The sequence below is a fragment of the Pezoporus flaviventris genome, unplaced genomic scaffold (genome assembly GCF_033815535.1).
Source record: "Pezoporus flaviventris isolate CSIRO_AGI_PZ_B2104156 unplaced genomic scaffold, CSIRO_AGI_Pfla_v1 ptg000213l, whole genome shotgun sequence".
NCBI classification, from domain to species: Eukaryota; Metazoa; Chordata; class Aves; order Psittaciformes; family Psittacidae; genus Pezoporus; species Pezoporus flaviventris.
Window position 1 is genome coordinate 7,076,296 of NW_026892761.1, and position 14,119 is coordinate 7,090,414.

The window sequence follows — 14,119 nt, forward strand, 5'->3', positions numbered from 1 at the left end:
TTACAAGCTATATATTTCTATTTCAGATAAGGAAAATAAAACCTTGAACCACAGGATTTTGTGATTCACTGAAATATCGCATGGTGGAATGTATTTCAAAGATCCGCATCCTTCTTCACTCCAAAGTAGTCCAATTTTCTGTGAAGACACTGCCTTTTCCAGCACTTAAATCTGTGCTCTGGCAGCAGAGATTTTTCACCTCATAAAACAGGATGTTCTAATATTTGAAAATACTTTGCTGTAGTTGAAATGAAGTCCCTTGTCCCATCTGAAAGTTCTTTGTGTAAAAGAACAAAACAGCCCCAAGCTAAAATGACCCTGAAACGAACTGTAAGAGAGTTACCCTGAAGTTTTATTTAAAAAAACATATTTGATGTGATTTTGCTGACTCTGAAAGCCATTGCAGAGTTATGCAAAGACATTTCAAAAGGAATTTTGTTTGTTTGCCTCTTTTTGGAGTTCTTGGCAGTTTTATTAGACCAAATGAATTACTGCTGTACGGAAATAATTGTCAAAGTCTCTTAACCTGTAGTAAGAGCTCAGCTTCATTTTCATTAAAATCAGCAGCAGACTGGCACAAATGGCAGTATAGGATGGGGGCAAAGAATCAGAATTTATTAACAAGAAGAGATGTGGAAATTCATAACACTGAGTTGTGCATGACCAACTAGCCAGTTAAATGGCAAGTTAGCTGTCCTTACTTAATCCTCTGTCAGCACAAAGTGGCAGTTCCCTTGGAACACAGGTCAGTGCACCTAGCTCTGAATTCCCATCTTTCTCTACAGCCATCTTTCTTCTTCTAAAGGAAGTTAACAGCTGAGGATGAGGTCAGAATGTGAGCTGTGCTTCTAATTAGGGACTACTCGCCTTTATTAGTTGATTGACTACTAAAAAGCCCTCTGTAATCAAAAAAAAAAGCAAGAATATTACAAACAGTGTGAACACAGGCCTTCACAGAGAGTTTTTACTGAATACTTTGCATCTTAGAAACTAGTTCTCATTATATTGAGAGAGTTTGCATCTCTGTCCCCATTACCAAGAGGATCAACATCAGTTTTCCCAGTAATCTCCCTATGCGTAAAGCTTTGGAGAAAGAGCTGAAATTGATCCAGCAAAGTTTCAAAACATACTCTACTATATACAGAGCCACAAACCAGACACCGAGCTCTGCAATAATACCAGGTCTATCTTCAGTACATCAACCTGGCTCCTGATTAAACTACAAGGGTGCTAAACACAAATCACAGGGTACATGGACTCTTACCACTATTAGTGGACTGTGCATCTAGGTAACAAGAATTCTTTCCAAGACATCAAGACTGGAGAGTATTTTAAGATCTTTTTACTTGTTTTACCATTTAGCTCTCAGCTGGATTCAGATTTTCTGTACACCACACAAGATCTGCAGAGACTCACTACATAGTTATCCTGCGACTTTCAAAAGCATTAATACTTAGGAGTCTGAATCTTTAATTTCCAAACAAATTTCTGGTATCTTCACATCACACAAAGGGAATGTATGCTTCTAAGACTATGCACTTGTGACACAGCCCTAGCACCCCAACCAGAAATTTTATTGCTGAATCACGCGCTGCATCAACAATGGGGCAGAAAAGGTTTTTGGAGCTTTGCTACATCAAAATTATATTATTTAATCTGCCAAATGACACATCTGCAGCAGTGTGCTGCACCATGCTCCTGCGTCAGTCTGGCACCTATTCCATTCATATCAGCGCCTGCTACAGACTTGTCTGAAACTTCTTAGATAATAGCTTATAAAAATGTTATTCTAAGCTTGAGATGTGCACCACTTCCTGCACACAACAGTGCTAATTACACATGCCACTTGAGAACTTCTACTTTTCTGCTTGTTAAAAATGTTCAAATGTATCCTAGTAAAACAGTCATTTGACAAAGAAGGAAAGCGAAACAAGAAGCAATGCAAAATACATACACCTAGATGAAATATGCCTGGATATTGATGGAAGCTTTACTTTGCTACAATGCGAAGTTCAAAGAAGTCATCTTAATACAAGATCATTCAGACCTATCTGTTATAAAGTATCCCATTAGGAGCAGATACTCCATGGATAAAGGTAGCTTGTGGTTTTTTTAAAGAACCTTAGATACATATTAGTTTTGCTTGTCATGCAGACCTGCTCTCTGGGAGGTTACTGTGACCCATTCATATCGATCTGCACACAGATAAGAGTGAAATGCTGACATTTTCTAAGTGCTTTTATGTTTTCACAGACAATATTTTTCATAGGAACTAGAATAAACTGGTTTGGTTAAATTTCCTCCTATTTTATCAGTTCAAAAGAGAGATTCATCCCTGCTGGAAGGGCTTTCTTTATACATCAGGAGACCTGTGATTTAATCCTTTAGCAAGAACACTAAAAAATTATTCATATGTGGCATGCTCACTGCCTGATGCCTGATAAACAGAAAGAGTAACTGACTTTTAAAGAAGCTAAACACACAAATGTAAGCTCAAAATGCATATAAAACTGTTCCTTCCTTATTCTGACTACACATGCAGCTGGCACAACTGTGCTCACATTCCCCACCTACTGCAGGTACTTGCTAATGTCCATACATGCACATGGCAGATAATACAGTCACGTTCAGCTTCCTAATGTGTTTGCAGACCAGTCTCATGGGCATTTTATATATGCATTTGGATGGATACAGTATCTGCTCCAAAATGTTTAAAATGTAAAAATACCATATGAAAATAATTTTGGAGTATCTCTTAGCATTCCTGGTATATAAAAATACACACTTCTTCCAGATATAAAGGCTTATCCTTCCACTCATGTTAACATTTGGAAAAACCTCACTTGAAGATACCTTCTGCAAAAACACAGCCACAAGCTGTACTAGAAATAAAGATTTGTCACTAGGAGAAAATATCTAATAATGAAGTTACTGAAGCACTGGAATAGAACGAGAATATTTAGGTTCATCTGAATGCTTTCACTCCCTGCTACAAAACATTTTGTGCCCTTAGTATGCTTCTCCCCAACTGATTTCTCAGTGGTGCTCACACAAATTGGAAGAGATACCCCTGTAGATATCATAATGGAAGATCAATGCTGTAAGGTGCTGAGAATGGAAGATGTGCCTGAGAGAAGGTAACAAGAACCAAAGAGTGGAAATAGATTAACCCTACCTTTTTCTTGAACTCCTTGATACATCCTGTACTCTGTTCCCAGAAACTCTCTCTCTATATTCTCCTCCCTTCCACCCTGAATATATTCTGCAGAGCTCAGCTTGAGAATCTCAGAGACAAAGTTTTGGCAGAAACATCCCTGTATCTGATACCTAATGTTACCTCTTAAGATCTGTTCCAACAAAACTCTAATACTATTCTTCTTTCATGAAATATAAAGCCAAAAAGTGTATAGAATACATTGGAAAATTCACAAGCTGCAAGTTTTAACCCAACCCTAGTTTTCACTCGATACATGAAGAAGCACAATTTGGGAAGACACTATCATAATTCTGCAATAAAAATGACATCTGGATTATTTACACCTCTAAGTAAGAACAGAAGTGGATTTGTCTGCTGCTAGACAGACCCTAGGCAGAATATACATCAACAGTTTAATTTTATAACAGCTCTTCAATCTCACTTTTACACAGAATCATTTAGAAAAGACCTTTAAGATCATCAAGTCCAACTGTTAGTCTGCCACTGCCAAGACCCCCCTAAACCATATCCCTAAGTGCCACATGTACACACCTTTTAAATACCTATGGAGCAGTGACTCCACCACTTCCCTGGGCAGCCTAACCCAAACACTATTGCTAATACAGGCCGGGATGCTCTTGGCCTTCTTGGCTTGCTGGGCACAAGCTGGCTCATGTCCAGCCGCTGTTGACCAACACCCCCCAGGTCCTTTTCTGTTGGGCAACTTTCCAGCCACTCTTCCCAAGCCTGGAGCATTGCATAGGGTTTTTGTGACCCAGGTACAGGATCCAACACTAAACCTTGTTGAACCTCATACCATTGGCCTCAGCCCATTGATCCAGCCTGTCCAGATCCCTCTGTAGAGCTTTCTTATTCTCCAGCAGACCAACTCTCCCACCCAGCTTGGTGGTGTCTGCAAAGGGGATTTCAGACAATTTGGAGTACTGCACAGTCAGCAAAGCTTGGTTTTGGTTTGGGATTTTTTTAGGGTTTTAAAATAGTAACAAAGACCTGAAAATTCAGTTTCAGGTTTATACATTTCAGAAGCATCTTTCAGGCTTTGTAGAATCAGATAACCAGCAAACAGTAAAGACAAAGCTATTCTCTAATTTATACCAGCTATTGTTTCATCTACCTGCTGATATCGGAGAGAATACTGGCCTCTGGATACCCGCCAGCAATTCTCCACCACCACAATTATGGATTGTGCAATTTCATTGTCATTTGAGAAACCAGTGTATACTTCCAAGAAGATTTCAGAAGAGTCAACGTAGGTTAAAACATTCCCTCCCCAATCCCACCACCCTGTCCATTCTCCACCCCAACACCTCCTCCTGCACACGCACAACTTCTCTCTTCTGTTTATTTTTTGTTTTAAACACTCTAAGCAAGAATTGACTTTGGCTGCTCTTCCTAAACCCTGAAGTGTTTGAGCAGATAAGATTTAGATAATACGTTGGAAGAAAGTTTCATAGGTCCCTTTTCTCCTGGCAGGTAGACCAGCTCTGCAGTGAGGTTTCTTTCCCCTGCAGCCCTGTTTTTCTGGCCTGTCAGCTTCTCAGAGTAGGCCAGATTTGAAATTTTAACTGTATCTGAATGGTAAAAAATGCTTCAGCTGAAAGTTACTTCCTTATATACAGTGCTGGGGAAATACAATGTGTCAATCTACTTGCCCTCATCCCAAATGTGGTGGTAGTTTCTTAAGCAGCTTTATTGAGCCCTTCTTGGACTAACTGAAATGGAGCTCATCTGAGCTCCTCTTCCTGTGTGGAAAATAAATTAAGAGTGATAAAACTCCCACATTACAAAAGAAGTAAGATATGCCTCCAGAACAATAACTGGTTTTAGAGGACAATATGAAAATAGTTCCACTTGTTTCAATGAAATACTGGTAAAAATGGATGCACTCTACCACTATTTTTTACACTTAGAGGCTTATCTGAAACTAGAAGGCTCTCATTTTACTCCTAGGTAAAAAGAATGTCACGGCACTCTTTCCACAGCCATTTTCTGTCACTACAGGGCCCACATTAAGCCTGTGTGCCATCAGGAGATAGCATATGGAAGTAGCTTCAAACACAATCATTTAAAACATTACTTTAAAACACAGTTTACTGTGAATCACTCAAATTATAGATTTAATTGTGGTGTCCCAAGGTGAAGTCTTTAGTGGCAATACTGGCTTATAGTATTGATATTTGTCTCCTGTAATCATCCTGCCTCAACATCAGTGTATTCTGTTGTTCTAGAACAATTGTTTATGTAGCCATGTGGTTCACTGCACTGGAGACCTAATCTTGCTTAAAACTAATCCAGACAAAAAAAGTAATTTGGTTGGGTTTTGTTTCTTTTATTTTATTTTATTTGAAGTATATGTGCTCCCAGCTCCATTTCCAAGTGCAGCTGCATAAATAGTTGGGCTGGCACAAATGAAGGGGTGGTGTACCACAGAAACCAGCAGCAGGTGGCAAAGGAGGTAGGGCTAAGTCAGTATTGCTGCCAAACACTTCAACTTGGATACACAGCCTCAAGTCTAGTCAGCAGTTCATTTAGCCTCACACCAAGTGAACTGGCAGCAAGGAACACAGGACTGTAAAACCATACAGGAAACTAAGACAAATTTGCCACTGGTTTGCTTGCACTGAATGCCACACTATGGCCATAGTGATAGCAATGATGTAACTGCCTCAGCATTAAAGTAATGGTGTATCATTAACTCAAATTTAAGCTAATGCTTCCTTGCATATGTAAAAACAGCAGCCACAACTCTGAATGAACTGCAGACACCCCCTTGAACACTGTGTCTTCAACTTGAGGTGAAAAATATTTATGCTTGAAAGCCTACAGGTCTGCAGACTTTAGCACTCACCCATTCTGCCACCCTCAGATACACAGGCGATGGTGATTCCAAACTCTGATATGCCACATCTGCTGTAAGGAAAAAGGATTATTTAAAGAAAGGGCTGCTGAAAACATTCATCATATAAATCATTGCATAAAGCATAGAACAGTGAGTGAAAGCCTTGGGGTAAAGTAACCTCTAATCACAAAACATACCCATACATCTTTTATGACAGTAGGGAGCACACAGTACCTGAGTCCCATGTGACAGAATCAACTGCATTTTGAAATCTCTATTTAGAAAACTAAGCAACCTAGCAAGATTTCAACATAGACTTCCTAAAATCTAATGCTGCAAAACTAAAGCCAGCTCTGCAAGTGCGATTTTATGTTATTAATATCATGTTAGCCATTAAAAGGTCTTTTGAGTAACTGTTTCCCTATTAGTTGCTGCTTGACCTAAAATTCTTATGAATAAAATTATTACTGCTGTGATTACTATGAGCAGTAAGGTCTATACTGCCATCCAATGGTAACATGAGTTTTAGCATCTATGAGTTACAAATTTCTACTTCTAGCTGCTTCTGCCACAGCATGACATCAACCTTAAACGCATCTTGCAGAACCCATGAAGGCTTAAAAATATCAGAATCAGCAAAAGGTTTACATGCATGAACATACAGGGTACACTTCCCCATAGGCACAGTTTGTCACACCATCACTGATAGCTGAAACTTCGAAGTACAGGTAACAGGTAGATATATCCCTTCTTTCCTTTCCACACAGAATTCTGACAGATTATTTCTTCAGGTTAATTTAGTGCAAACTGATGTACTTACTAAAAAAGTTATTCTTACTCTCTTTTAACAGAGGCAGTAACGAGAGGTGTTGGTATCCCAGTCCTTCTAACAGCATTCTGGTTATCCCTTCCCAGAGGAAGACTTTTATTTCCTAAGAGCTAGAGAATGAGCCTGACAGGTAACATAGAACTCTGCTATGAAGTCATGTATCTTGCACCCCATATAACAGATTTAGTATATTTGCAACCTGCTTCATCATGTTGCTTTGAACTATGGAAAGTGAAGAGAGAAGATCTGAAATGCAGTTCGAATTTGGATGAGTACCTGCCTTTTTCTTTCTTTTTTTTTTTGTGAAGTGGAATAAGTTACAAGATCCAACCCTTTTAGATTCTCCTTTTCAAGTGCCAGGTTCTAATGGATCATTTACTGACTAAAAACTCTGAATCAGTGTATATTGGGATGAAAACCAACATGCCTCAAGTTACACAGGTTGGAATTATTTGGGGGGAGGGACTGCCTTCCTCTCTAAAGTGCGAGAAGGGCTGCATTCTGTGATCACAGAATGTTTTCAGTCACCTAATCCTCCACCATTTTAAGGATTGAAGGCACCAGTAAGGCTTTTAATCTCTTCTGCTTTTCCCCCGCAATGCTTTGCAGATTTTGCAACTTTTAGTATTTTGTAAGGTAGATTATAAATTTCATACAGGCTGTTAGGAAATGCTCTGCTGCTCTGGATCTTTGTGGAGAGTGCAATCTGAGGGCTAACTAGCTTTTAAATGGTTGCACACATTTGTAGGGCACAGGTCTCTATGATCCAGGTGGCTCTTTTCAGACCATATTTGTGACTGGCTGAATATTTAAGACCTTTGATTCTACTGGGATAGGCATCCAAAATTGTGGAGCTTGTCGAGTCCAATTCAGCATTAGGATAAACAGTTATTGCCCCCTTTGGCTTCAACTGAACTTATAAATCCAGATATTAATTTACCCTCTTTACACTGCAAGCCAGGACTGGAAATCTTATGGAAATGAACCTTCTTCTAGAAATTCAAATCCAGACATTCCTATTACCAATCCAATTCTGTTCAAATCATCACTAGATTGTGTTATAAAATTATTTGGTTTTTATTTGTACTGCTTCCTACCAAGAAGAAAATAGTTCAGAAGTCACTGAAATGAATCTTTCAAAACAAGGCAAATCATGCAAGGGGCAATTTTCCTTGCTGGAGCATTTTAGACTAAAACATTTTGCAAGTGCAAAAGTGCATCTTCACAATGAGTAATGGCAAAGAACAGTGTAAAAAGTTAAATGACTCAACTCTTAACAGCCCTCCATCGACACCCTGGTGAAGTTTTCGAAAATACACTAACAGTTTCAGACCCTATACGGGAGAAAGCAGAACTTTACTTATTACTTGATTAAATGGGTCAAGGATGGTCTTTTCATATGTCGTGGGTTCAGCAGTAGCAGTCATGTTTCTCCTCCTTGGTAGCTGGTGCAGTGCAGTGTTTTGACTTTCATCTCAGGAACAGAGCTGATAGCGATGTTTTGGTTTGGCCAAGGACTTTGTGAGCCTCATGCTCTGCCAGGGAGGAGGGGAAACCAGGAGGAAGCAGAGACAGGACACCTGACCCAAACTGACCAAAGAGGTATTCCATACCACAGCACGTCATGCCCAGGATGTAACTGGGAGTTAGCCGGAAGTGCTGGGAGACTGCAGGGTTGGAGGAAGTATCGGTCGGAGCTTGGTCGGGCTTGGGGGGCGAGTTATCGGTCAGCTGGTGCTGAGGTGTTGTATTCTCTTCCCATGTTATTTCCTTTATCATTGTTATCATTGGTGGTAGCAGTAGTGATTTGTGTTATACCTTAGTTACTAAACTGTTCTTATCTCAACCTGTGGGAGTTGCATTCTTTTCGATTCTCCTCTCCGTCCCTCCGGGAGTAGGGGGAGGGAAAGAAGGGGGGGGGGGGGGGTGTGAGTGAACGAGTTACCTGACTGGGTTTAAACCACGACATCATACTACTTCCATGCAGAGCCTAATTTAGAAAGGGACAGTCTATGCATGAGACCCTATAGCACTGCTGCAACAATAATTCTGTGCTAAATTTTATATTTTTCATAAACTGAAAAATGATGGTTTTGGTTTCCACACAGAGGAAAACAATTGCTCTAGTATGTGTTTTGGAGCTGAGAAATGAGTAGTTATGACATGCAACAGGGCTGCAGCCTTCCGCAAGTACATCTGCCTACACTTTAGATGCCACATCTACTCCAGTGCTAAATCTCATCTTCATCCTTGGAGAATCAGATTCACTGCAATGAGTAGTACAAGATATTGATATTATTATCATTACAGGAAACAGTTAATCTCAAAGAAGACATTTGTTTCTTTACATGGGCAGCTGTGCTTCTACCTGTTTACAGAGATGTTTCCAAAAGAGACACGTACGGAGTAAACAATTTATAGCCTTAACTTCCATTAACTGTGGGAAAGAGTGACACCAAGCGGTTACTTTTAATGGTGCATACATTTCTTTTTGCAACAGGTAACGCTCTCTCTCAGCAGCCTCTTCATTGAAGTAATTTCGGGGCCCAGTTCCATTACTAAGGTTGGAGAAGTCAGTCACGCAATGAGATAGGTTAAGGTAAGCAACCACTGAGGTCACAGCCAGCTAATCATGTCAAGACATGCTGAAGCTCAAGCTGAGGCTGACCCACGGTTACAATGGCCCCTTGATGAGGACTGTAGCACAGCTTTGTGGCACAGGCGATGCAGACAGGGACCTTCCCCTGCTCTGGTCACGCGGGTGGGCTCCTCACGTAACGTAACGCTTCTCAGCCACTAGATGGTGCCACCAAAACGTTCACAGGAGCGTGACGTTACCTCCCCGTCCCGCACCGTGAGAGCATCTCCCTTTCATCACTAGTATCTATCCTCATTTTCCACTCCGCAGCTTCTTTTGTTCCTGGTCCAGCCGAATTCCTATGCAGGTTGGTCCCAACCATCGTTCCTGTAAAGCTCTGAATAAGGCCACCTTTATGCACCAACTACAGTGAAACCGACCTCTGATGGGCTTTCCAGCTGATCAGAGAGAGGTCTAGCGTCCATGATGGCCCCTTTCCCAGCCATCCAAGGAGATGCGGATTCTCTCTGTGGGGATGGGTATCCGAAGCAGGTGAACCCATGCGCCATTCTTCTTCATAGCTGTGCTTGTCTCCTCTCACTGAGGACTTCGGTTTTGCATTGCACTGCATCCATCATGTAAGATGCTTCACTGCAGCGGAACTTTAGTGACTCTGTTCCATTTACATTTTAGGGTCAACTCTCACCATCTCAGTCCTGAAGTGCTTTGGACACAAGGACTGTTGATATCTGCATATCAGAAGAAATTTTCTGTTGCACATTTACAAACTGCAGTTTGAGTTCTTACGCTCAGCTCATCTCCTCTTTTGCAAAAAATCCTAAAACCTCTAGAGCATCATCTGTCTCATTATGAGACAAGGTCAAATGCACCACTTACTTCCCATAGATTAGAACTCACAGGAGGGATTACTCCACAGCAAAGTGGTGCCACCTCTCCTAATGTGTTTCGGAAAGAAGCTGTCTTTTTAAAAAAGATGCCAAGCATTCTCTCCAACAGACCCAATATGGAGTTGTAATAAAGAAATCTTTCTTCCCTATAGGTTAACACACTTGTGTACTAATATTTTAATGCCTCTTTGTCAAACTATGAATGAACACAGAAAGAACAAGCCAAGCTGAAGAGTCATTTTCGGAGCACTGCCAAGCCAAAGTGACTGTATATAACTACATCTCTCGCTAAATATATAGACATCCATCCAGTAAAACCTTTTCTGCTGACTGAAGGAGCAGCTAGGAAATGGTTCCTTCTAAATGCAAAAGGCAGTGGTGACTGAAGAACAAATACTCATCCTGCTTCCTGGTCTTTCAGAAGAGAAAATTCCCAAATGACTTCCACATCATGTAGAGCTTCACTGTCCAGAGCCAGTTAATTTTTTATTATGTACTCCATCCTTTTCATTATGTACTACATCCTTTTCTTCTTGGGGACTTACTTAGTACTGCAGGATAAGAACACCAGCAGGAATTCCAGACAAAATATTAGCCTTCTTCTCACCATCCTACCCTGTAAATTTTTCTAGGAATTTAGCACCAATCAACTATGCAAACACTTCTGAGTTTGTTTGTTTGTGTTTGTTTTTTTTTTTAACTGAGGTTCATTGATTAATTCAAATTTCCTAGTGGCCCTATCTGTGGTGACAAGTTTGGTAGAGTTTATTTCAGTATTCTCTTCCTAGCAAATGCTTGTTCTTTCATCTTGGCCTAAAGAGGCAGACATTAGGAAAGCCAGATAGCAGAAAATCATTCCTTTGATTTTAAAAGGATAGACTGGATACAGGGTTACAAGCCAGACTGAAGCTCAACACTGATTCTCCCACTGTTCAAGTTACAATAGCCACATCATTTAATTGCATCTTTTCTGATAAATTGTGAATGGTTTCTGACACCAGCATCCTACTACAGTAGCCCTGTGCAGTGTCCAGTAAAAAATGAATCCTCTGCTAGATCCATGCTGAGGTCACTAGCCTAAAACTTTGAGTCTAAAATGCTCTACCTGAACAATTAATATGCACAAAATTCCCTCAGTTTTAGCACAACTGCCTATGTCAATTTTTCTTTTTAGTCTAAGGCCCCAGCTCACCTATAGGCTCTCCACCCTTACATCCCTTGAGAAACCTGTTCCTGAAGACACATTTAAAGAACCAGTAGACCACATTCTGAAAACAAAGAAGGGAGCTGTGGATGGGAATTGCCTTTCAGCTAACACCTCAGTGGTTACATCTCTTACTACACCAGGATGTGGCAGACCTGCATTCAACTCTTGCCCCTGCCTGAGGGAAACATCTTTTGTGTCTCAGCAGTGTCCTAACCATGAGGTCATGGAGTCTGGTGAGATCTTTTAGCCTCCCTTATGTATGTGAAACTGCTTTGCACAAACATCCACCCCCAGTAGGACTAAAATGTGAGTGTCCTTTCTGATGAGTTGCTTCAGACCTGGGCTATAGTAATTTTGTCCTTACCTCACATTCACCACAACATTTTCTCTCTATTAAAAAAATTTCTCCAGCTTGTGCATCTTGCTCCCAAAGGTGGCTCCCATCTGTCAATTGAGATACGTACTTTCCTGAACCCTTGATTCAGATACCTAAGCCTCTGAGAAGTACATAAAGTAAAATATTTAATAGTTTCCTAATTCTACTACATCCTACTGTAGTCTCTCAATCTGAGTCTTCACTAAGCACACTCTCTTGTAAGTTCCGCTCTCAATCACCTGTCTCTTCAGGGAGCTTTAAAGTTAGGTGAGCCTGAGTATTAATTTGTGACTTCAGTATTTAAAAAATTACAAGCTAATGTACATTTTCACCACAGAAATCACACCAAGTTACAGTATACCAGGCTTGGTCCTGACCTTACATACAGTACTAAAGATCCAAAATAATTTTATCACAATAAAACTGATGCTAACATCAGAACAAAATCAGAAGTGAAACAGTCTCATCCCACCATATGACAATGTCCAATTGCACTGGATTTTGCTTACGAACTTCCATGTATTTCGAAGTACCCAAGGCATAACATGTGAATCATTAGAACTTTGTGTGATGTTGTAAAATTTGTGAGAGAAAAATCAAGACAGATCTTCACACAGTAACAATCCTGAACTACAACAAAAGAGAAAATCAGAACAAGGAATTGCTCAGATATAACACCAAAAGGACATGCCAGACGATCCAAGTCTTAGCTCTGTTGCACATAGACTGTATTTCTGCTAAACAGAGATACAAATGTGTACAGTGCAGTGGCATTAAGCGTGTGGAATGTGAATGACAAGCTTCCCAGCTGCACGCTGGAGGCACAGCCTGCTAGAACTGGCTTAATGTAACTACAAAGTTGCATTCAAAAATCAGTGAAGGAACAACATGTATCATACTTGCAGACACTTTAATGAAGATTCATGACACTGGCTGTTTTAAAGTAGGTCATCTCAAAATGTTGAATATTGTTAGCAGACAGCAAATTAAAATTTTATAATTATTAGACTGAATAAGTCATTTTATGGGTTTTAAGTGAATTAAAAATAATAGAATTAGTTTCATTGTTCTGCTACTGTTATTTTTTAAACTTGAGGTCAGCCTGTTTCACATGGTTCTGTGGGTAGCTGGAGCCTTGTGTATATTAGAGCCAAATAAAAATTACTACAAACCCCTACAACTGTTACAAAGCAAAAGGTGGGGTGGTCTTCCGTTCAGCAGGAGGACTCCAGAATGCCACCTTCAGAATGCACTTGATGGTTCCATGAAGTGGCATATGTGCCCTTTACGTTGCTGCAGCATCACAGGATGCCAAAGAGATGAAGCTTATTATTTGTCATAAACTAGAATCTAACTGCAAACTGTTTCTGAAATAGAAGTCACAATGTGTATCACTGCTGCAAATTGCTTCTTACCTCTTTTCTACAGGCATAAATAGCAAACACTTATAACACAGTCTATCCCCTCCAAAATCTGCAATTTTTTAATAAAAGTCATTGATTGAACCAGAACAAGACATTTTAAAATGTTACTGGTCACACACATTGCAACTGTGATAGACATAAATCTATGAAGAATGTAAGGCACACTAGCAAGTTTTATAGTCTCTTACTTTCTGGGTTACTCTGTGAAATCTTCAGCTGAATATCAATTTTTTCAGGGCAATATACCAGTTTTTGTCACTCAAGGCAATTATTTCTGTGACAACAGTACACACTTAGCAGAATATATTGCTGATGAATCACTGACTGAAGAACTTGTACAGATTTTATTTATTACATCCATTCAGGTGACATAAGCACAAATGAATGTACGCTATCTTCCCTTATAAAATGCTTATGCACTGCAGTAATTCAGTTGCATTTAGCTGCAGCATCACAAGCCCTGACCTCTTCTAGGTAGGATCAGGTTTATGTCTGCATGAAAAATGGCCATCCACAGGAACTGCACTTTGGTGACATTATAAAGATTCATCTCTCAGTATGGTACCACCGAAACACAGCAAGACTCTCCACGAATGCTCATAACTCATGACCCTGAATAACAGGGAAAGGGGAAAGCAGCAAAGTTGTTAAACTTGTTATGCCCCCAGGTCCAGTAGGTTAAAAATTCACCACCTGGACTCAAGATAAAGATCCTGTGTCAGAACAGCCAGACTGCAAGAG

At 40.1% G+C, this 14,119-nt stretch overlaps 1 long non-coding RNA gene across 4 annotated transcripts in view; it reads right to left on the bottom strand.

Annotated features, from left to right (window-relative positions):
• LOC133262436 (uncharacterized) overlaps nucleotides 1–14,119 on the bottom strand; it is a 163,268-nt gene that overhangs the window by 146,840 nt on the left and 2,309 nt on the right. For all 4 annotated transcript variants that reach the window (XR_009741312.1, XR_009741310.1, XR_009741313.1 and 1 more), the window contains exon 2: nucleotides 6,066–6,127. This is a non-coding gene — a long non-coding RNA (uncharacterized LOC133262436). The remainder of the gene's footprint in view (nucleotides 1–6,065; nucleotides 6,128–14,119) is intronic.